The following is a 25,134-nucleotide window of genomic DNA, read 5'->3' on the forward strand; positions in this document are numbered from 1 at the left end:
ACAAAACACTAGGCAAGAGGCCGAGCCTTCCACCCTTTACCAAGTATATATATGCATTAAGATAACAAGATAATATAATGATATCCCAACAAGTAAATAATGTTCCAACAAGGAACGGTCTCCAATCTTCACCCGCAACTAGCAACGCTATAAGAGGGGCCGAGCAAAGCGGTAACATAGCCAATCAACGGTTTGCTAGGACATGGTGGGTTAGAGGTTTGACATGGCAATTTGGGAGGCATGATAAGAAAGTGGTAGGCATCGTAGCATAGGCATAGCAAAAGAGCGAGCATCTAGCATAACAAAGATAGAAGTGACTTCGAGGGTATGATCATCTTGCCTGTGAAGTTGTCAGAGTTGACTGGATCCTCGAAAGCGAAGTCAACGGGCTCCTCGTTAGCGAACTCGTCTCCCGGCTCTACCCAAACAAGACAAACAAGCAACAAGGACACAATCAACCACGTGCAAGGGTCAACCAATATGATGCAAAGATGGTATGCTATGCGGGATGCAATATGGGATGCATATGCAAGATTTGACAAGGAATGCATGAGCCTGGCCTCAACTTGGAAATTCAAGTGTTCCACTGGAAAGATGAGATGAAATCTCTTGAAAACGATATAAAGAACGCCGGAATCGGAGTTACGGTTTGGGAATGGCAAGCAATTCAAATATGGCCACATTCTGCGATTTACAACAAGTAGCCATCTAAATGCAACAAGATGAACATGCTACAGCACCCAAACAGGACAACAAATTACATGGCAGGGATCCATTCATGATGCTTAACAAAAGACTAGCACTGAGCTACGGCCAATTCATCCAATAGCAGGTTCAAACAAGCATGACAAAAATGCATTTGGTAAACAGATTTCAGACAGTGAAATTAACACTTGTCTGGAATTGCAGATCAGGTAGCCCACTTTGGAGCATGAAAACTATATGTTACAGGACCTGAACATGACAAAGTAAAGCATGGCATGGAGCTACTCAAGGAGCTTAACAAAAGTCCCTTAGTGACCTTGAGCCAAAAGGGATCAGAAAATACATTTGCAAGCATGTGAACATGGCAAAAACATCATTAGTTTTCAGACTTAGTGAAAACTGGAGCATGCTGAAACAGATATCAAGTAGGCATGTTTACGAGCTCGATGCACCCACTACAGAGCAAATCATGACAATCTAAGCATACACCCATCAAGAATACACAAAATACAAGCTAGACATGGCAAGAACAAAAGCATAGCATGCACGGATCAACTACAACATCCTCGTTAAAATTGCTAACAAGTAGACAATCTGCCCAGATTCACGAAATGACAAAAGTAGAGCTCGATTGACTCAAGCTAGGGTGCCCCATAATTGCAAACAAAGACATGGATGGATAGAGCACTACAAGATTAACAAAACAACCTTACTGATCATCCTCAGAAGAGGCACGGATCACTAGGAAACAACAAGAACATATGGCATATTGAGATAAACAGATCAAGGACTTAGTGGAAATGCGAAGTCCCTGAAATTAGCATTAACGAATGCTCCACTTTGCAAGCTTGTGCTAGTCACCACACACATCACAAAATTACATGGGTTGCACCTCTGGATAGATGGCAAAACATATAACAAAACTCATGTAGAAATCCTGGGCATATCATGCACACAATAATCATGGCAAAAAGGACAAATATCTAAATGGAGCAGCAGATCTGACAATTATCTCAAATATCATTCTTCTAAAAGCATTTCGGGAATCAAGATGAACTCAAATGAAAATGATGCAACTCAAATGAAAATGATGCAATGAGATGAAATGATGTGCTCTCTGAGACGAACATTTTGATATGCTATATGCCCAAAACGGAGCTACGAATAAGGAGTTATGGCACGATGAACAGGGGCAAAATATCTAGGGTTCGAGGCAAAAGTAAACCGAGTTTTTGGATCTGGATCCAGATCTGGCCGCACGGGTTACGAGGTTCGCCGGAGAGGGACTTGAAGCTCGCCGGAGTTCGTCGGGGAAGAAGGCCGGGGCGAGGGTGGCCGGAGCGGGGCGCTGCTCGCCGGGGCCTTGGCCGGCGTGGAGGAGGCGCATCGTCGGCGGCGAGGCCTCGGGGAGGCGGCGACAGGTGGCGTCAGGTGGTGAGGCAAGGAGGCATGGCGGCCGGCGACGAGGTGAAGCAGGGCGGCGGTTGGCGGACTTGGGCGGCGGAGTCGGGAAGACGAGGCGGCGCGTGCGGGAGGCCGGTCGGGTCGGTCGGGCGACGGGGAGGGCCGGCGCTGGGCCTTCGGGCCCGCGTCGGTGGCGGCGGTGAAGTGGGGCGCCTGCTGCCACGTGGCGCGCCCCGGTTGGCGGCGGCGGTTTTGTCCGGTTGGGGTCGGACGTGTCCGGCGGCGGCGGTGGATGGATCTAGGGTTAGGGGGAGAATGGAACCGCGAATTTCGGAGGGTGGTCTTTATATAGAGCTAGAGGGAGTTAGGAGTGTCCAAATGAGGTGCGGTTTTCGGCCACGCGATCATGATCGAACGCTCTAGATGATGGAGAGGGTTTTGGGCCAACTTGGAGGGGTGTTGGGCTGCAACACACACGAGGCCTTTTCAGTCCCTCGGTTAACCGTTGGAGCATCAAACGAAGTCCAAATGGTACGAAACTTGACAGGCGGTCTACCAATAGTAAACCAAGGCCGCTTGGCAAGTCTCGGTCCAATCCGGAAATGTTTAATCCCCACACATGAAAGAAAGGTAGAAATGACCACCGGAGGAGAACGGAGCGCCGGAATGCAATACGGATAACGGGGAAAATGCTCGAATGCATGAGATGAACACGTATGCAAAGGCAATGCACATGATGACATAATATGAGATGCATGAAAACGATAACAACACACGGAGACAAAACCCGAACCCGAGAAAATAAAATAACTTAACGCCGGTAACGAGAAGAGTTGGAGTACATATTGGGAAAATCATATCCGGGGTGTTACAACACTCCACCACTACGAAAGGATCTCGTCCTGAGATCTAGGACTGAAAGAACGCCGGGTATTCAGAACGGAGGTGATCCTCGCGTTCCCAAGTAGCTTCATGATCGGAATGGTGTGACAAAATGAAGCTGAATCAAACGAGTTGAAATTGCAACATAAAGTCTTCACATCCGAACATAAGAACGAATGCATTCCACTTGAAATGGTCAGATATCCATAAATTGAGAAGCCACTTAGAATTTAGGTAGAGAAATAAATCAACAAGGTACGAATCAAGAACGAATACTCGGTAAGAAATCCCAATCTCAAACCAAATATCCGTGGAAGAAGAACTAGAGCTACAAGAATTCCCACCTATGAAACTCCCGAACCATTCCGGTTATGTAATCAGGTGTTGGGGATACAGGGGAAGCATAATATCTCACCTAAATCTAGCAATTCCTACATCCAGCTGTATCCATCCTTCAACACATAACCAAGAAAAACTTCAGAAACCATCTACCTCAACCTTCGAAAAAGCATCCGTTATACAAGTTATGGCGATACTCCCGAACTCCCGCCCTAGTACTGGGTGGCGTCGAGGTTATCTCACCAACGAACTGCATAAAAGAGATTTTCGATGTCGGCGTACTAAACTTAGGTATTCGAGAACTACAACGATAAAATTGTGACGACAACACCTCGGAGCTCAACTCCCCGGGACACTGCCACAACCCCTAAAGACAGGAGGCACCAAGAACAATGTTCTCGTCACAAAACCATCGGAACGATTCCAAGATACCCGCGTGATCCTAAATTTTTTTAGTGAAATTTGAGAAGAGAAGAGTCAAAAATCTACGTCAGGATGCCTTACCAGAGCGATGAGGAGACTGGGAAGTAAAAAGAATTCCTAAACTCTTCGATATATCATTCCTAAATGACTCAAAACATTTTTTCTAGACTCAACAACGGCTGCTAAAAACGATCAAGCAATGGGGTCCTAAGGTCGGGGAAGGCTCTGATTACCAACTTGTAACGCCCTCGATGCGGCTATAGCTCCCATGTGTCGAGGCACGACTTAGAGGCATAACCGCATTGAAAGCAATGTCGCAAGTTAGGCAATCTTCACAACATCCCATGTAGTATAGATAATAAAAGGGGAGATACATAGTTGGCTTACACTCGCCACGTTAATCAAAGTACATAAATAGCATTACATCAAACAGACACTCATGGCCCGACTACGGCGCCAAAATAAAAGATAACCCAACATGCGACACGGTCCCGATCACCCCAACTGGGCACCACTACTGATCATCAGGGAAAGACATGTAGTAACGGCGTGAGTCCTCGTCGAACTCCCACTTGAGCTCAAGCGCGTCATCTGGAACGGAATCATCAGGCCCTGCATCTAGTTTGGAAGTAATCTGTGAGCCACAGGGACTCAGCAATCTCGACCCTCGCGATCAAGACTATTTAAGCTTATAGGTAAAGACAAGGTAAAATATGTGGAGCTGCAGCAAGCGACTAGCATATATGGTGGCTAACCTGTTCGCAAAAGAGAGCGAGAAGAGGAGGCAAAGCGCGAATGAGTAACTAGAGAACATCCTGCGGCAAGCATTACTCCAACACCGTGTTCACTTCCCGGACTCCGCCGAGAAGAGACCATCACGGTAACTCACACTGTTGATTCATTTTAATTAAGTTAAGGTTCAAGTTATCTACAACTGGACATTAACAAATTCCCATCTGCCCATAACCGCGGGCACGGCTTTCGAAAGTTCAAATCCCTGTAGGGGAGTCCCAACTTAGCCCATGACAAGCTCTCACGGTCAACGAAGGAATAGACCTCCTCCCGAGACATTCCGATCAGACTCGGTATCCCGGTTCTACAAGACACTTCGACAAGTTAAAACCAATCCAGCAACATCGCCCGAATGTGCCGACAAATCCCGATAGGAGCTGCACATATCTCGTTCTCAGGGCACACTCAGATTGTCTAAACTTCCGGTAGGCCAGCCCAGAGTTGCCCCTGGTGGCCACCGGCGGCTGACGAGGTGGACCAACACTCAGAGAAGCACTGGCCCGGGGGGGGGGGTTTAAAATAAGATGACCCTCGGGTTCCGGAAACCCAAGGGAAAAAGAGGCTAGGTGGCAAATGGTAAAACCAAGGTTGATCATTGCTGGAAAAGCTTTAATCAAGGCGAACTATCAAGGGGTTCCCATTATCACCCAACTGCGTAAGTAACGCAAAAATCCGGGAACATAACGCCGATATGACGGAAACTAGGGCGGCAAGAGTGGAACAAAACACTAGGCGAGAGGCCGATCCTTCCACCCTTTACCAAGTATATAGATGCATTAAGATAACAAGATAATATAATGATATCCCAACAAGTAAATAATGTTCCAACAAGGAACGGTCTCCAATCTTCACCTGCAACTAGCAACGCTATAAGAGGGGCGGAGCAAAGCGGTAACATAGCCAATCAACGGTTTGCTAGGACATGGTGGGTTAGAGGTTTGACATGGCAATTTGGGAGGCATGATAAGCAAGTGGTAGGCATCGTAGCATAGGCATAGCAAAAGAGCGAGCATCTAGCATAGCAAAGATAGAAGTGATTTCGAGGGTATGATCATCTTGCCTGCGAAGTTGTCAGAGTTGACTGGATCCTCGAAAGCAAACTCAACGGGCTCCTCGTTAGCGAACTCGTCTCCCGGCTCTACCCAAACAAGACAAACAAGCAACAAGGACACAATCAACCACGTGCAAGGCTCAACCAATATGATGCAAAGATGGTATGCTATGCGGGATGCAATATGGGATGCATATGCAAGATTTGACAAGGAATGCATGAACCTGGCCTCAACTTGGAAATCCAAGTGTTCCAGTGGAAAGATGAGATGAAATCGCTTGAAAACGATATAAAGAACGCTGGAATCGGAGTTACCGTTGGGGAAGGGCAAGCAATTCAAATATGGCCACGTTCTGCGATTTACAGCAAGTACCCATCTAAATGCAACAAGATGAACATGCTACAACACCCAAACATGACAACAAATTACATGGCAGGGATCCATTCATGATGCTTAACAAAATACTAGCACTGAGCTATGGCCAATTCATCCAATAACAGGTTCAAACAAGCATGGAAAAAATGCAATTGGTAAACAGATTTCAGACCTAGTGAAATTAACACTTGTCTGGAATTGCAGATCAGGTAGCCCACTTTGGAGCATGAAAACTATATGCTACAGGACCTGAACATGGCAAAGTAAAGCATGGCATGGAGCTACTCAAGGAGCTTAACAAAAGTCCCTTAGTGACCTTGAGCCAAAAGGGATCAGAAAATACATTTGCAAGCATGTGAACATTGCAAAAACATCATCAGTTTTCAGACTTAGTGAAAACTGGAGCATGCTGAAACAGATATCAAGTAGGCATGTTTACGAGCTCGATGCACTCACTACAGAGCAGATCATGACAATCTAAGCATACACCAATCAAGAATACACAAAATACAAGCTAGACATGGCAAGAACAAAAGCATAGCATGCACGGATCAACTACAACATCCTCGTTAAAATTGCTAACAAGTAGACAATCTGCCCAGATTCACGAAATGACAAAAGTAGAGCTCGATTAACTCAAGCTAGGGTGCCCCATAATTGCAAACAAAGACATGGATGGATAGAGCACTACAAGATTAACAAAACAACCTTACTGATCATCCTCAAAAGAGGCACGGATCACTAGGAAACAACAAGAACATATGGCATATTGAGATAAACAGATCAAGGACTTAGTGGAAATGCTAAGTCCCTGAAATCAGCATTAACGAATGCTCCACTTTGCAAGCTTGTGCTAGTCACCACACACATCACAAAATTACATGGGTTGCACCTCTGGATAGATGGAAAAACATATAACAAAACTCATGTAGAAATCCTGGGCATATCATGCACACAATAATCATGGCAAAAAGGACAAATATCTAAATGGAGCAGCAGATCTGACAATTATCTCAAATAGCATTCTTATAAAAGCATTTCGGGCATCAAAATGAACTCAAATGAAAATGATGCAATGAGATGAAATGATGTGCTCTCTGAGACGAACATTTTGATATGCTATATGCCCAAAACGGAGCTACGAATAAGGAGTTATGGCACGATGAACAGGGGCAAAATATCTAGGGTTCGAGGCAAAAGTCAACCGAGTTTTTGGATCTGGATCCAGATCTGGCCGCACGGGTTACGAGGTTCACCGGAGAGGGACTTGAAGCTCGCCGGAGTTCGTCGGGGAAGAAGGCCGGGGCGAGGGTGGCCGGAGCGGGGCGCTGCTCGCCGGGGCCTTGGCCGGCGTGGAGGAGGCGCATCGTCGGCGGCGAGGCCTCGGGGAGGCAGCGACAGGCGGCGTCGGGAGGTGAGGCAAGGAGGCACGGCGGCTGGCGACGAGGTGAAGCAGGGCGGCGGTTGGCGGACTTGGGCGGCGGAGTCGGGAAGACGAGGCGGCGCGTGCGGGAGGCCGATCGGGTCGGTCGGGCGAGGGGGAGGGCCGGCGCTGGGCCTTCAGGCCCGCGTCGGTGGCGGCGGTGAAGTGGGGCGCCCGCTGCCACGTGGCGCGCCCCGGTTGGTGGTGGCGGTTTTGTCCGGTGGGGGTCGGACGTGTCCGGCAGCGGCGGTGGATGGATCTAGGGTTAGGGGGAGAATGGAACCGCGAATTTCGGAGGGTGGTCTTTATATAGAGCTAGAGGGAGTTAGGAGTGTCCAAATGAGGTGCGGTTTTCGGCCACGCGATCGTGATCGAACGCTCTAGATGATGGAGAGGGTTTTGGGCCAACTTGGAGGGGTGTTGGGCTGCAACACACACGAGGCCTTTTCAGTTCCTCGGTTAACCGTTGGAGCATCAAACGAAGTCCAAATGGTACGAAACTTGACAGGCGGTCTACCAATAGTAAACCAAGGCCGCTTGGCAAGTCTCGGTCCAATCCGGAAATGTTTAATCCCCACACATGAAAGAAAGGTAGAAATGACCACCGGAGGAGAACGGAGCGCCGGAATGCAATACGGATAACGAGGAAAATGCTCGAATGCATGAGATGAACACGTATGCAAATGCAATGCACATGATGACATAATATGAGATGCATGAAAACGATAACAACACATGGAGACAAAAACCCGAACCCGAGAAAATAAAATAACTTAACGCCGGAAACGACAAGAGTTGGAGTACATATTGGGAAAATCATATCCGGGGTGTTACAACACTCCACCACTATGAAAGGATCTCGTCCCGAGATCTAGGACTGAAAGAACGCCGGGTATTCAGAACGGAGGTGATCCTCGCGTTCCCAAGTAGCTTGACGGTCGGAATGGTGTAACAAAATGAAGCTGAATCAAACGGGTTGAAATTGCAACATAAAGTCTTCACATCCGAACATAAGAACGAATGCATTCCACTTGAAATGGTCACATATCCATAAATTGAGAAGCCACTTAGAATTTAGGTAGAGAAATAAATCAACAAGGTACGGATCAAGAACGAATACTCGGTAAGAAATCCCAATCTCAAACCAAATATCCGTGGAAGAAGAACTAGAGCTACAAGAATTCCCACCTATGAAACTCCCGAACCTTTCCGGTTATGCAATCAGGTGTTGGGGATACAGGGGAAGCATAATATCTCACCTAAATCTAGCAATTCCTACATCCAGCTGTATCCATCCTTCAACACATAACCAAGAAAAACTTCGGAAACCATCTACCTCAACCTTCGAAACAGCATCCGTTATACAAGTTATGGCGATACTCCCGAACTCCCGCCCTAGTACTGGGTGGCGTCGAGGTTATCTCACCAACGAACTGCATAAAAGAGATTTTCGATGTCGGCGTACTAAACTCAGGTATTCCAGAACTACAACAATAAAATTGTGACGACAACACCTCGGAGCTCAACTCCCCGGGACACTGCCACAACCCCTAAAGACAGGAGGCACCAAGAACAATGTTCTCGTCACAAAACCATCGGAACGATTCCAAGATACCCGCGTGATCCTAAATGTTTTTAGTGAAATTTGAGAAGAGAAGAGTCAAAAATCTACGTCAGGATGCCTTACCAGAGCGATGAGGAGACTGGGAAGTAAAAAAGAATTCCTAAACTCTCCGATATATAATTCCTAAATGACTCAAAACATTTTTTTCTAGACTCAACAACGGCTGCTAAAAACGATCAAGCAATGGGTTCCTAAGGTCGGGGAAGGCTCTGATTACCAACTTGTAACGCCCTCGATGCGGCTATAGCTCCCATGTGTCGAGGCACGACTTAGAGGCATAACCGCATTGAAAGCAATGTCGCAAGTTAGGCAATCTTCACAACATCCCATGTAGTATAGATAATAAAAGGGGAGATACATAGTTGGCTTACACTCGCCACGTTAATCAAAGTACATAAATAGCATTACATCAAACAGACACTCATGGCCCGACTACGGCGCCAAAATAAAAGATAACCCAACATGCGACACGGTCCCGATCACCCCAACTGGGCACCACTACTGATCATCAGGGAAAGACATGTAGTAACGGCGTGAGTCCTCGTCGAACTCCCACTTGAGCTCAAGCGCGTCATCTGGAACGGAATCATCAGGCCCTGCATCTAGTTTGGAAGTAATCTGTGAGCCACAGGGACTCAGCAATCTCGACCCTCGCGATCAAGACTATTTAAGCTTATAGGTAAAGACAAGGTAAAATATGTGGAGCTGCAGCAAGCGACTAGCATATATGGTGGCTAACCTGTTCGCAAAAGAGAGCGAGAAGAGGAGGCAAAGCGCGAATGAGTAACTAGAGAACATCCTGCGGCAAGCATTACTCCAACACCGTGTTCACTTCCCGGACTCCGCCGAGAAGAGACCATCACGGTAACTCACACTGTTGATTCATTTTAATTAAGTTAAGGTTCAAGTTATCTACAACCGGACATTAACAAATTCCCATCTGCCCATAACCGCGGGCACGGCTTTCGAAAGTTCAAATCCCTGTAGGGGAGTCCCAACTTAGCCCATGACAAGCTCTCACGGTCAACGAAGGAAGAGACCTCCTCCCGAGACATTCCGATCAGACTCGGTATCCCGGTTCTACAAGACACTTCGACAAGTTAAAACCAATCCAGCAACATCGCCCGAATGTGCGGACAAATCCTGATAGGAGCTGCATATATCTCGTTCTCAGGGCACACTCAGATTGTCTAAACTTCCGGTAGGCCAGCCTAGAGTTGCCCCTGGTGGCCACCGGCGGCTGACGAGGTGGACCAACACTCAGAGAAGCACTGGCCCGGGGGGGGGGGGGTTTAAAATAAGATGACCCTCGGGTTCCGGAAACCCAAGGGAAAAAGAGGCTAGGTGGAAAATGGTAAAACCAAGGTTGGGCATTGCTGGAAAAGCTTTAATCAAGGCGAACTATCAAGGGGTTCCCGTTATCACCCAACCGCGTAAGTAACGCAAAAATCCGGGAACATAACGCCGATATGACGGAAACTAGGGCGGCAAGAGTGGAACAAAACACTAGGCGAGAGGCCGATCCTTCTACCCTTTACCAAGTATATAGATGCATTAAGATAACAAGATAATATAATGATATCCCAACAAGTAAATAATGTTCCAACAAGGAACGGTCTCCAATCTTCACCTGCAACTAGCAACGCTATAAGAGGGGCGGAGCAAAGCGGTAACATAGCCAATCAACGGTTTGCTAGGACATGGTGGGTTAGAGGTTTGACATGGCAATTTGGGAGGCATGATAAGCAAGTGGTAGGCATCGTAGCATAGGCATAGCAAAAGAGCGAGCATCTAGCATAGCAAAGATAGATGTGATTTCGAGGGTATGATCATCTTGCCTGCGAAGTTGTCAGAGTTGACTGGATCCTCGAAAGCAAACTCAACGGGCTCCTCGTTAGCGAACTCGTCTCCCAGCTCTACCCAAACAAGACAAACAAGCAACAAGGACACAATCAACCACGTGCAAGGCTCAACCAATATGATGCAAAGATGGTATGCTATGCGGGATGCAATATGGGATGCATATGCAAGATTTGACAAGGAATGCATGAACCTGGCCTCAACTTGGAAATCCAAGTGTTCCACTGGAAAGATGAGATGAAATCGCTTGAAAACGATATAAAGAACGCTGGAATCGGAGTTACCGTTGGGGAATGGCAAGCAATTCAAATATGGCCACGTTCTGCGATTTACAGCAAGTAGCCATCTAAATGCAACAAGATGAACATGCTACAACACCCAAACATGACAACAAATTACATGGCAGGGATCCATTCATGATGCTTAACAAAATACTAGCACTGAGCTATGGCCAATTCATCCAATAACAGGTTCAAACAAGCATGGAAAAAATGCATTTGGTAAACAGATTTCAGACCTAGTGAAATTAACACTTGTCTGGAATTGCAGATCAGGTAGCCCACTTTGGAGCATGAAAACTATATGCTACAGGACCTGAACATGGCAAAGTAAAGCATGGCATGGAGCTACTCAAGGAGCTTAACAAAAGTCCCTTAGTGACCTTGAGCCAAAAGGGATCAGAAAATACATTTGCAAGCATGTGAACATGGCAAAAACATCACCAGTTTTCAGACTTAGTGAAAACTGGAGCATGCTGAAATAGATATCAAGTAGGCATGTTTATGAGCTCGATGCACTCACTACAGAGCAAGTCATGACAATCTAAGCATACACCCATCAAGAATACACAAAATACAAGCTAGACATGGCAAGAACAAAAGCATAGCATGCACGGATCAACTGCAACATCCTCGGCAAAATTGCTAACAAGTAGACAATCTGCCCAGATTCACGAAATGACAAAAGTAGAGCTCGATTGACTCAAGCTAGGGTGCCCCATAATTGCAAACAAAGACATGGATGGATAGAGCACTACAAGATTAACAAAACAACCTTACTGATCATCCTCAAAAGAGGCACATATCACTAGGAAACAACAAGAACATATGGCATATTGAGATAAACAGATCAAGGACTTAGTGGAAATGCTAAGTCCCTGAAATCAGCATGAACGAATGCTCCACTTTGCAAGCTTGTGCTAGTCACCACACACATCACAAAATTACATGGGTTGCACCTCTGGATAGATGGCAAAACATATAACAAAACTCATGTAGAAATCCTGGGCATATCATGCACACAATAATCATGGCAAAAAGGACAAATATCTAAATGGAGCAGCAGATCTGACAATTATCTCAAATAGCATTCTTCTAAAAGCATTTCGGGCATCAAGATGAACTCAAATGAAAATGATGCAATGAGATGAAATGATGTGCTCTCTGAGACGAACATTTTGATATGCTATATGCCCAAAACGGAGCTACGGATGAGGAGTTATGGCACGATGAACAGGGGCAAAATATCTAGGGTTCGAGGCAAAAGTCAACTGAGTTTTTGGATCTGGATCCAGATCTGGCCGCACGGGTTATGAGGTTCGCCGGAGAGGGACTTGAAGCTCGCCGGAGTTCGTCGGGGAAGAAGGCCGGGGCGAGGGTGGCCGAAGCGGGGCGCTGCTCACCGGGGCCTTGGCCGGCGTGGAGGAGGCGCGTCGTTGGCGGCGATGCCTCGGGGAGGCGGCGACAGGAGGCGTCGGGCGGTGAGGCGAGGAGGCACAGCGGCTGGCGATGACGTGAAGCAGGGCGGCGGTCGGCGGACTTGGGCGGCGGAGTCGGGAAGACGAGGCGGCGCGTGCGGGAGGCCGGTCGGGTCGGTCGGGCGACGGGGAGGGCTGGCGCTGGGCCTTCGGGCCCGCGTCGGTGGCGGCGGTGAAGTGGGGCGCCCGCTGCCACGTGGCGCGCCCCGGTTGGCGGCGCTGGTTTTGTCCGGTGGGGGTCGGACGTGTCCGGCGGCGGCGGTGGATGGATCTAGGGTTAGGGGGAGAATGGAACCGCGAATTTCGGAGGGTGGTCTTTATATAGAGCTAGAGGGAGTTAGGAGTGTCCAAATGAGGTGCGGTTTCCGGCCACGCGATCGTGATCGAATGCTCTAGATGATGGAGAGGGTTTTGGTGGGTTTTGGGCCAACTTGGAGGGGTGTTGGGCTGCAACACACACGAGGCCTTTTCGGTCCCTCGGTTAACCGTTGGAGCATCAAACGAAGTCCAAATGGTACGAAACTTGATAGGCGGTCTACCGGTAGTAAACCAAGGCCGCTTGGCAAGTCTCAGTCCAATCCGGAAATGCTTAATCCCCACACACGAAAGAAATGTAGAAATGACCACCGGAGGAGCGCCGGAATGCAAAACGGACAACGGGGAAAATGCTCGAACGCATGAGATGAACACGTATGCAAATGCAATGCACATGATGACATGATATGAGATGCATGACAACGATAACAACACACGGAGACAAAAACCCAAACCCGAGAAAATAAAATAACTTAACGCCGGAAACGGCAAGAGTTGGAGTACATATTGGGAAAATCATATCTGGGGTGTTACATGCCGCTTGTGACCCTTCGGCCGTACTACCGCAGGCAGTGCGGTACTACCGCCGGGGCGCGCGCGCGCGCGCGCGCGCTCGCGCGCGCGCGCGCGAGAGAGAGAGAGAGAGAGAGAGAGAGAGAGAGAGAGAGAGAGAGAGAGAGAGAGAGAGAGAATCTCTCAAAGATGCCGAGGACAAGGCGGAGGTGCCAGGCCCCCAGCGGTAATACTGCTGTGGAGCCACGGGCGGTACTACCGCTGTGGAGCGGTACTGCCGCTTGGCTCCTGAGCGGTACTACCGCTGGGTTGCGCGGTACTACCGCTTGGACCCAGACAGGACAAGGAAGACAGGAGAGATCTCTTCAATGGAAAGGAGATGCTCGGAGGGTGAGAAGCTGATGTGTACGTGATGATTCCAGCCATGCAATACCCCAGCAGACCCCCTCTTGATAGTACGGTGCCCTCTACGCAACTAGTCCACCGAGAAAGGAACGAAAGAGCTACACCGTCTTGAAATACACTCCAAGGGGAAGAAAGCGTCTCGTGCTAGGGGAGAATCTGTGAATTATTCAAAGCACAAGATTAGTCCACAAACATGTTGTCATCAATCACCAAAACTACCTTGAGAGAGATATGCCGTAACAACCTCCCTCGCTCCCCGTCCGCGTCGCCCGTTCCGGCCACCACGCCGTCCCGCGCCCTATGCACCCCACGAGCGCCCGCCCGCGGCGTGCATTGCTGCGCCCCCTGCCGCACTCGCCGTGACCTTCTCCCCCGCACACGCGCACACCCCTCTGAGGTTGCGCCCCCACTCTGCCGCTCACGGCCATCGAACCCCCCCGCGCTCGACAGCCGACGCGCGCACTCGCCTCGCATGCGCCTCACCTGTGCACGCCCATGCTCGCGCGTGGCCAGGCCCTAATGCTGCTCTCCTCTGCTCTGCCTGTAGTCATCGTCCTCGCCGTGCTCGCCGCCTGACCCCGCGTGCCCACGCCCCTGCAACCCACTGCACCGCTCCCGCTCCGCCGCGGCCCCCCTGTGTCGCGCGCTCCCTTGTTGCCACCGTTACTCACCACCGCAGCCACCCCCCTTTGCTCCGCCTACCGCGGCCGTCGCTCGCGCTGGTTGCGCCCGTTCCGGCCATGGCTTCGCCGTGGGCACCACCCCCCTGCTCCGGCCCCTGCCGGGTCCGCCCGCACTTGGGCGTGCGCCTGCCCAGGCCGCACCCTACGCCAGCACGCCCGCGCCCGTAAACCGACACCCGCTAGGCCCCCAGGGCCCTATGACAAGGGGGCCCCGTGCCCAGAACAAAAAAAGAGAAAATATAAATAATAAAAATATAAATAAAACTAATTATTTAATTAATTAACTAATTAATTAACTTAAATAATCCTATTTAATTAACCCAATTAATTAACTAACCTAACTAACTTGTTAATTTAAACTAATTAAATTGGTTAATTAGTTAGTAGTGTATGACATGCGGGACCCACACGTCAGTTTGACCCAGTCAACCCCCTGTTGACTGCTGACGTCATGCTAACGTCAGCAAACACTATTCTGGATAATGTTGATTTAAATAATTAAATAGATTCTAAAAATGATTTAAATCTTTTGAAATTAATATAAAATAAACCGTAGCTCGGATGGAAAAACTTTGTACATGAAAGTTGCTTAGAACGATGAGACGAATCCAGATACGCAGCCCGTTCGTCTACCACGCATCCCTAGCATAGTGAACATGCAACTTTCCCCCTCCGATTCATCTGTCCGAATACGCAAATCACCGGGGATATTTTCCCGGATGTTTCCCCCCTTCACCGGTATCACCTCATACCGCGTTAGGGCACCCCTAGCATCGCTACTTGCCATGTCATGCATCACCATACATTTGTTTGCATTATATTTATTGTTTCTTCCCCCTCTTCTCTCGCTAGACACCGAGACCGATGCCGCTGCTTCCCAGTACGACTACGGTGTTGACGACCCTTCCTTCTTGTCAGAGCAACCAGGCAAGCCCCCCCCCCTTGATCACCAGATATCGCCTACTCTCCTCTATACTGCTTGCATTAGAGTAGTGTAGCATGTTACTGCTTTTCATTAATCCTATTTTGTTGCATAACCTGTCATTGTTGCTACAATTGTTGATACCTTACCTGCAATCCTAAATGCTTAGTATAGGATGCTAGTTTACCATCAGTGGCCCTACATTCTTGTCCGTCTGCCATGCTATACTACTGGGCCGTGATCACTTCAGGAGGTGATCACGGGCTTATGATATATACATATACTGTTACATTACTTATGATACTGTTCGGAGATGGGGGCTGAAGGGGCAGGTGGCTCCATCCAGGTAGTGGTGGGCCTGATTTCCTGACGGCCCCCGACTGTTACTTTGAGGCGGAGCGACAGGGCAGGTTGAGACCACCTAGGAGAGAGGTGGGCCTGGCCCTAGTCGGTGTTCGCGGATACTTAACACGTTTAACGAGATCTTGGTATTTGATCTGAGTCTGGCTACTGGCCTATACGCACTAACCATCTACGCGTGGACAGTTATGGACACTCAACGTCGTGGTATCAGCCGAAGCCTTCGAGAAGTCAACGACCGAGCGGCGCGCGCCGGGTTGGACCGCGTAATCTTTGTAATGGAGGTTGCTAGGTCTGCTCACCGGCCGCGTACGCAACGTGCAGGTGTGCAATGGGCGATGGGCCCAGAACCCCGCGCCATAGGATTTAGACCGGCGTGCTGACCTCTCTGTTGTGCCTAGGTAGGGCTGCGACGTGTTGATCTTCCGAGGACGGGCATGACCCAGAAAAGTGTGTCCGGATAAAGTGGATCGAGCGTGTTGGGAAATGTGGTGCACCCCTGTAGGGAAGTTGATCTATTTGAATAGTCGTGTCCCTCGGTAAAAGGACGACCCGGAGTTGTACCTTGACCTTATGACAACTAGAACCGGATACTTAATAAAACACACCCTTCCAAGTGCCAGATACAACCGGTGATCGCTCTCTCACAGGGCGATGAGAAGGGGATCGCCAGGTAGGATTATGCTATGTGATGCTACTTGGTGAACTTACCTTCTACTCTCTTCTTCTGCTGCAAGATGGAGGTTACCAGAAGCGTAGTCTTCGAAAGGACTAGCTATCCCCCTCTTATTCCGGCATTCTGCAATTCAGTCCACATATGATACCCTTATTCCATTTGATACCAATGCATACATATGTAGTGTAGCTCCTTGCTTGCGAGTACTTTGGATGAGTACTCACGGTTGCTTTGCTCCCTCTTTTCCCCCTTTCTATACCCGATTGCTGCGAACAGACGTTGGAGCCCAGGAGCCGGACGCCATCGTCAACGACGACTACTACTACTCGGGAGGTGCCTACTACTACGTGCAGCCCGCTGACGATGACCAAGAGTAGTTTAGGAGGATCCCACGCAAGAGGCCTGCGCCTCTTTCGATCTGTATCCCAGTTTGTACTAGCCTTCTTAAGGCAAACTTGTTTAACTTATGTCTGTACTCAGATATTGTTGCTTCCGCTGACTCGTCTATGATCGAGCTCTTGTATTCGAGCCCTCGAGGCCCCTGGCTTGTAATATGATGCTTGTATGACTTATTTTATTTGTAGAGTTGTGTTGTGATATCTTCTCGTGAGTCCCTGATCTTGATCGTACACGTTTGCGTGTATGATTATTGTATGGTCAAATCGGGGGCATCACAGTGTTATACCCAATAATAAATGGCTACCATCTCACACAAGTCCTAATGGACAGCGACAGTGGTTTAAATCTGATATATCAGGACACAATCCGTAAAATGGGGATAGACCCGACAAAAATCAGCCACAGTAATACTACCTTCAAGGGAGTAATACCAGGCCCAGAGGCCCACTCCACGGGCTCTCTAATACTAGAGGTTGTATTCGGTTCACCCAACAACTACCGAAGTGAGAAGTTAGACATCGACATTGCTCCATTCCAAAGCGGCTATCAAGCACTACTCTTAAGAACAACTTTTGCTCATTTTAATGCGGCACTACATTACGCTTCTCTTAAGCTTAAGATGCCTGGTCCATGTGGCACCATCACAGTTATTGGAAATATTGAGCGTTCTCTACGCGCGGAAGAACGTGCGGCGGCTTTAACAACCAAGCACTCTACGGCCTCACCAACCAGAATAAATGACAGGTCATCAAGACCGCAAACACGATTCGACAAGTCCGGCGCATCACTAGATATACCTGAGATTGGTTTGATGGTTAAACCTTCATAGACGATACCAGGGGCTTCCTGCGTGTAATCAAGGCTCGTTCGGCTCAACTTGACTTATCTTGAATTTTAATGGTTTATCAAGAATAACCAATTTTTTGGCACGACAACTTTCACCTACGTTCTTCTCTTTTACAGATGACAATCGTTCTACACCCGTCCAGGACACGGCACAACGGAGACACATGCACAGATGTGCAGAAGGGACCCGCTCAAAGGTTTCTTTTCAGATTAAGACCCTGCGTAAACCTTTTTTACTGTCACTTGTTGTTCACATCCCCGGATACTCAGTACAACCGAGAAAGATGCTGACGTTATTGGCATTTCTCCACGTCAGAATATTGCACGTACCTGGACACTCGGGGTTTATTATTAAGGGCATTGTTCAGCCCGACATATGTTATAAAGACTGAATACCTTAGGGAGTGTTCGACGTCGCGAGTTTGGCCTTATACGCATCAGCTCCGAATCATGTCTTTGGTCAAATGTTGGGTTTGCCCGGCTCCCGTGTTTTGCTACCTTATGTTCCGCTCTATTGGCTTAGGTGGCACCGGGAGAACTACTGCGATTGTGCCCTGGTTCATTCGGATGAGCACCTCAGTAGAGAAAGCCGAAAACCGACTGTCATGATAAAGCGCGAGACTGGTCAACCACTCGATGACTTAGCGGAATCTTCGGGATTCCTCCACATTAACGAAGGGCCGTTTCCCGTTCATGTACGTACGTGCACTGTATTCGGGCGAGCACGGAGGTACCGGGAGCTATATAGTAGCCCCACCGTCAAACTCCTATGGCTAAGTGAAAGTGTTAAAGCAATATAGTCCGATTGCCTCGTTCGCTGTGCTACCACCTCTTCAATGGACCAAGACGTTGGATCAAGTGTGAATACGCGTTTTTTGCAAACACCCCCACATTGTATGCATGGGGGCTGAAGCCGACGACTGCAAACTTTCAGGTTATATACATATATACATAAACGGCCGCACATGAGGCATCATAATACTTTCAGGCAAAAGTACAAACACAGCCTTTATAATTCAATAAAACATTGTTTTTACAATGGGAATACATGTCACTAGAACATTATATTCTTCGAGCACTGAGCCTCTATTAAACGAGCGCCTTCAAGGACTTCTTCAAAGTAGTGCTCGGCAGATACTCGGCCTACGACCGAACTCTGAGTTGCAATAGAGGTGGCATCCATCTCCGCCCAGTATGTTTTGACACAGGCAAGTGCCATACGCGCACCCTCTATGCATGCCGACCTCTTCATAGCATCGATGTGTGGCACAGCACCAAGGAACTGTTGCACTAAACTAAAATAACTATTCGGCCTTGGCCCTTCCGGCCACAGATGATCCACAACAGACCTCATGGCAAGCCCGGACAACCTATGGAGCTCGGCCCACTCGGCCATTCGCTCATTCAATAGCAGCGGATGCACTGGAACATTGAACAGTGACCAGAACAACTTTTCCACTTCACGATCTTTTTGATCCTTTAAGTACTCGGCCGCATCAGCAGCACTTGCTGCCAAATCCACGTATGCGTCTGTAGAACTCCATAGTTGATCAAGAGGGGCATAGTTCGGATCTCCGAACTTCGTCCACAACAGAAATGGCTTCCCAGCTGCGATATCTCCAGCTTGACACAGCTCCTCCTTCGCCGCTCTGATTTTGTTGCGGGCTTCCTTGGCTGCTACCATGGCCTTCTCCAGGTCCGTTGCCTTCGCTCGGCTTTCTTTTTCAAGAAGCTGGCAACGGTCGGCGGCATCTTTCAACTCAAGGGCCATCTTGGCCATTTTTTCCTTGCTTTGGCAATGCGCAGCCTGTTCGGCCCTCAGCTCTTCGACCACCTTTAGAGCAGCCGCATCACTATTCCTGGCTTGTTCCTTGGCTTGGGCAAGTTCCGCCCGAAGGGTCTCCACGGCAGTAGCTCCATCTGCAGTCACAACATATTAAAGATACTGGCATCATGCTCCTCTTACTATGTGTTGGTCACCGGAGAAATCACATACCCTGTGCCTCGTCGAGCCGCTTGTTGACAAGCACGATGTCGGCATCTGCCGCATCAAATTGCCGCTTTTACTCAGCAAACTCACCAGTCCGGCTAGCCACCGGACCTTCAGCCACCTGCACATGAAGGCAGCCTGATTATTACCTGGGACTATGATCCTCTGTTTTCCGCCATTCTCGACGGCAACCAGAGTCTCAGGGGCTACTATCTGCATAGGACACACCTAACGTGTGCGGTACTGTCAAAAACATACACTATTTCACGTACCTCAAAGCCTTTCAGCAGACTCATAAAAGCTTCGTGCAACCCGCTTTCGGCGGATGAAATCCTCTCAATCACCATACCCATTAGCGTACGATGCGCTTTTGAGATGGCCCCTTGCTCCAGAAGATCCTTCAGTGCATCCGATCGCACACCGAACGGTTCCGGTCTTTCTGTTACTCTCTTTAGGAGCCGAATACTGAGGACTTTGGGTGGCCAAAGGATTACCCTCTGGCCTTGGCGGATTAGGAGAAACCCTCCGTGAAGACACTTCAGGGTCACCTGCCTCATGAGGCAGGGTGGCATGGGGAGGTGTTTCGCTCTCCATCATCTCCGGAAGAAGATCCCCCGAAGACGAACTCTGTCGAGAAGGGCTACGATCCAAACTACAAGACATATGCTTCGGTTATTGTCCTCAAAAGTAATGTACGATATTTTTACTATTAAGTACTTTTTGTTTACTTACAGCTCGGTAGAGGGCTGATCCCCTTGCGGGCGCTGTGCGGCAAGAGTACCCTCCGAGGCAGAACCCTCTGGTGAAGATTTCTTCCCCCGTTTGGAAACATTTGTTTCCGGGTCTTCAGAGGTGGTCCTCTTCCTTCCTTGGGGAGAGGGAATTTCAGATTCCTCTCCCTGGTTATCCTCCTTCGCGGAGGCGCTAATTCCCCCGGTTTGGATGAATAATGAGTGAGGCCTGCTTTTAGCCTCTTTATTCCCCCCTTTATCTTCCCCTGAGGGCGCCTGATAAGGCACCGGCTTGAGCATTCTGGCCAGTAATGGATTGGCCGAGCCTTCGGGAAGGGGGGCCAAACAACTGATCATCTTCGCCTTTGCTACCCAGTCCTGGTCAAAGAGCGACTTTTCAGAATGATGTTATGATAAATAAAAAGACAGCGTGTTCGGCCACGGAATTACTTACTTGGGTATCTGGGCGATTACAGCTCAGACCCACGTCCTCGGTGGTGTCCGGACACTTTATTTGTGGTCCGAAGAACAATTTGTACATCTCTTCGAGCGTCATGCCGAGGAAGTGCTGAATAGTTCGCGTTCCTTCCGAGTTGAACTCCCACATACGGAGGGGTCGACGTTTGCAAGGCGGGACCTGACGAACTAGCATAACTTGCATTACCATGACCAGGCTGACATCTCTCTCGAGTAGATCTCGGATGCGACTCTGTAATATTGGCACATCATTTACTGGCCCGTAGTCCAGCCCCTTGTTGATCCATGACGTCAGTTGTGGTGGGCGGCCCAAGCGAAAGGCAGGGGCGGCTACCCACTTGGTACTCCGGGGAGCTGTGATATAAAATCACTCACGTTGCCATAAACTAGACACCTCCAAAAAGGAACCCTCTAGCCATGGAGCATCAGCGCTTTTGCTTATTACGGCACCTCCGCACTCTGCGTGTCGCCCCTCGATCATCTTCAGCTTCACATTGAAAGTCTTGAGACACAAGCCGAAGTGTGGGGTGATGCAGAGGAAGGCCTCACATACGACGATGAATGACGAGATGTGAAGGAGGGAATCCGGGGCTAGGTCATGGAAATCCAGCCCATAATAAAACATGAGCCCCCTAACTAAGGGATCCAGAGCGAGGCCTAGCCCTCGGAGGAAGTGAGAGATGAATACAACGCTCTCGCCGGGTTCGGGAGTGGGAATGACCTGCCCTCGAGTAGGCAGCATGTGCCAGATTTCGCCGGTCAAATACCTGGCCTCTCTTAGCTTATTGATGTCTTCCTCTATGACAGAGGAAGGCATCCACCGACCTTGAAGGTTGGATCCGGACATGGTTGAAGGTCTGAGGCGCCTGACCTGAGCCTTGGGTGTTGGAACTGGAGGCGGGGGAAGGATTCGATTGAGTACGAGAAGGAAAAAAGGACAGGCCTTGGCCCCTTTATAAAGAGGGTGAATATCAAGCGTCCTCCTCGTGGCCGTTTGGGACTTGCCTATAATCGAGGAGTCATACCGATGGGCACGATTGGGTTACCCATGTACGTATTGATGAGAATACCGTAATAAGGGGGACACGATCTCTGCTTGGATAAGACGTGTCAAGTAAACCGCCTCGCAATATGTGCAACGCTGGTTGAGAAAAACGGTTCAAATAATGACCGGGCCATGACGTGATGTCATGTTGCTAAACGTGTCAGCAGATTAGATTTGTGGAAATATTATTCTCTTTGTGGTGGTATGTGGAACTTGTTTTGCAGAGCCAGACATTATCCTTGTGTTCAAAATCTTCTACGTAGTATTCAGAGGACGAACCCGCCTTGCAATGCCGAAGGCAAATCTGCACGCCGGACTCATTGTCATTGAAGCCTGGTTCAGGGGCTACTGAGGGAGTCCTGGATTAGGGGGTCTCCGGACAGCCGGACTATATCCTTTGGCCGGACTGTTGGACTATGAAGATACAAGATTGAAGACTTCGTCCCGTGTCCGGATGGGACTCTCCTTGGCGTGGAAGGCAAGCTTGGCAATATGGATATGTAGATCTCCTCCCTTGTAACCGACTCTGTGTATCCCTAGCCTCCTCCGGTGTCTATATAAACCGGAGGGTTTAGTCCGTAGGACAACAACAATCATACCATAGGCTAGCTTCTAGGGTTTAGCCTCTACGATCTCGTGGTAGATCAACTCTTGTAATACTCATATCATCAAGATCAATCAAGTAGGACATAGGGTATTACCTCCATCGAGAGGGCCCAAACCTGGGTAAACATCGTGTCCCCCGCCTCTTGTTACCATCCGCCTTAGACGCACAGTTCGGGACCCCCTACCCGAGATCCGCCGGTTTTGACACCGACAGAGATCCATATGATGTAACTCTTTTGCAGTGTGTTTGTTGGGATCGATGAACTTTGAGTTTATGATCAGATCTATCTTTTTATATCCATGAAAGTTATTTGAGTTTCTTTGATCTCTTTTATGCATGATTGCTTATAGCCTCATATTTATCCTTCGATATTTGGGTTTTGTTTGGCCAACTTGATCTATTTATTTTGGAGTGGGAAGAGGTGCTTTGTAGTGGGTTCGATCTTATGGTGCTTGATCCCAGTGACAGAAGGGGAACCGACACATATGTATCGTTGCTACTAAGGATAAAACGATGGGGTATCTCTCTACATAGATAGATCTTGTCTACATCATGTCATTGTTCTTATTGCATTACTCCATTTCTCCATAAACTTAGTACACTAGATGCATGCGGGATAGCGGTCGATATGTGGAGTAATAGTAGTAGATGCAGGCAGGAGTCGGTCTACTAATCTTAGACATGATGCCTACATAATGATCATTGCCTGGATATCGTCATGATTATTTGAAGTTCTATCAATTTCCTGACAGTAATTTGTTCACCCACCGTTTGCTATTTTTCTCGAGAGAAGCCACTAGTGAAACCTACAGCCCCCAGGTCTCTTTCTCATATATTTGTCTTTGCGATATACTTTTCCTTTGCATTTATTTTCAGATATATTAAACCAAAAATACAAAAATACCTTGCTGCAATTTATTCTTATTTTTTATTTGGCATTCGATCTATCAATCTACTACAAATTTAGTTCACGTCCGTTTGCCTATCTTGAGGCGCCGTACCCCGGAAGGGATTGAAAACCCCTTTAACACGTCAGGTTGTGAGAAGTTGTTATTTGTGTGCAGCTGTTGTTTACGTTGTGTTGCTTGTTTCTCCTACCGGTTTGATAACGTTGGTTTCACATCCGAGGGAAATACCTACTGCGGCTGTGCTGCATCATCCCTTCCTCTTTGGGGACATAACGACATAGCTTCAAACGACATCAAAAGGAATTTCTGGTGCCGTTGCCAGTTAGGATCTTCAACATATACCAGGTTCCTAATCTCAAATCTCATCTCCTCACAGTTTACATTATTTGCCATTTGCCTCTCGTTTTCCTCTCCCCCACTTCATAAACAATCTGCCATTTTATTCGCCCCTCTTTTTTTGTTCGTTGTTTTCTTACCGGATCTATTTTTGAGCGGTCATCATGACTCAAGAGAACACCAAGTTATGTGATTTCTCAAATACCAACAATAATGATTTTATCGACACACCGATTGCTCCTCCTGCCACTAGGGCGGAGTCTTGTGATATTAATACTGCTTTGCTGAATCTTGCAATGAAAGATCAATTTTCCGGTACTCCTAATGAGGATGCTGCGTCCCATCTTAATACTTTCGTGGAATTATGCAGTATGAAAAATAAAAAAGATGTGGACAACGAGGTGGTGAAGATGAAATTATTTCCATTTTCTTTGCATGATTCTGCAAAAAATTGGTTCTCTTCTTTGCCTCGTAATAGTATCAATTCTTGGAATAAGTGCAAAGATGCTTTTATCACTAAGTATTTTCCGCCCGCAAATTTTTTTCCCTTAGAACCCTAATCATGAATTTCAATCAACTTGAACATGAGCATGTTGCATAATCTTGCGAAAGGATGAAAATGATGCTAAGGAATTGCCCAACTCATGGGTTAAATCTTTGGATGATCATACAAATTTTTTATGCGGGGTTGAATTTTGTTTCTCGTAATCTTTTAGATTCCTCCATGGGTGGGACTTCTATGGAAATTACTTTGGGTGAAGCCACCAAATTGCTTGATAATATTATGGAATATTCACAATGGCATACCGAAAGAGCTCCTACTAGTAAAAAAAAGTTAATTCGATTGAAGAAATTTCTTCTTTGAGTGAAAAAGTTGATGCTCTTGTGAAATTGGTTGCTAGTAGAAGTGCTCCTATTGATTTTAATGATATGCCTTTGTCTACTTTGATTGAGCAAAATAGTGATGCCATAGCTGTGATTTTTATCTCTCGAAATAATTTCAATAACAATGCTTATAGAGGTAATTTTAATCCAAGGCCTTTTCCTAGCAATTCCTCTAATAATTATGGTAATTCCTATGGAAATCAATATTATAATAATAATAGGAACACCTCTGATCTTGAGAATAATATTAAAGAATTTATCAATACGCAAAAAGTTTTCAACACTTCCATAGAAGAAAAGCTGAGTAAGATTGATGATTTGTCTAGAACTATTGATAGAATTGCTCATGATGTGGAAAATCTCAAGATGAAAATTTTTGTACCTCAAGTAGATGAATCAAG

The sequence above is a fragment of the Triticum aestivum genome, chromosome 6A, assembly GCF_018294505.1.
Source record: "Triticum aestivum cultivar Chinese Spring chromosome 6A, IWGSC CS RefSeq v2.1, whole genome shotgun sequence".
Taxonomy (NCBI): domain Eukaryota; kingdom Viridiplantae; phylum Streptophyta; class Magnoliopsida; order Poales; family Poaceae; genus Triticum; species Triticum aestivum.